We start from the raw sequence: 720 nt of genomic DNA on the forward strand, positions 1-720 counted from the left end.
ACATCTCTGGTCACCCAGCTGGGGAATGTGCTTATCAACTTAAAAGAGGAAAGACTTATTTGGGCTCTTAGTTTCAGAGCTCTCAGTCCATGGTCATTTGGCTCCATTGTTTCTGGACTTGAGGGAGGCAGAAATCACAATGGGGAGCACAAGGTGGAGCAAAGCTTCTCACCTCATGACAGCTGGGAAGCAGAAAGAATATGATAGAGCCTTCGAGAGAATGCCCCCAAGAATCTCCTTCCTCCAATTAAGCCCCACTCCCTACATTCCACCACCTCCCAATAACATGAAATTATGAATCCATCAATGGATTAATCTATTGACGAGGTCAGTACTCATTATACAATCACCTTCCAAAGTCCCCACCTCTGAACACTACCGCCTTGGGGACCAAGTTTTTAACCTACGAGCTTTGGGGGTACTTTTCAGATTCAAACCATAACAAGCTCAAATCTCACTACAATAGCTGTCTTCTCCTGGGCAGGTTGCTGCCAGGGTCAGCTGGACCACTGCAGATCAGAACAGTCTCCAGGTCCAGTAGTCTTCCACTAGTGAGATCTCCAGGGGATTCCTAATAAACTCGGTCCTGAGGCCAGATGGCTACAGCATCGTCATGGCACATAGCCTGCTATTCCCTTTCTCACGATGAGTTGCTCTGTTTCTCAGAGGTTACTTTGCAAAAGTTACCAATCACCTTTCCTTATAAGCAGCAAAGGAATT

This window comes from Ictidomys tridecemlineatus, chromosome 7, assembly GCF_052094955.1.
Source record: "Ictidomys tridecemlineatus isolate mIctTri1 chromosome 7, mIctTri1.hap1, whole genome shotgun sequence".
NCBI classification, from domain to species: Eukaryota; Metazoa; Chordata; class Mammalia; order Rodentia; family Sciuridae; genus Ictidomys; species Ictidomys tridecemlineatus.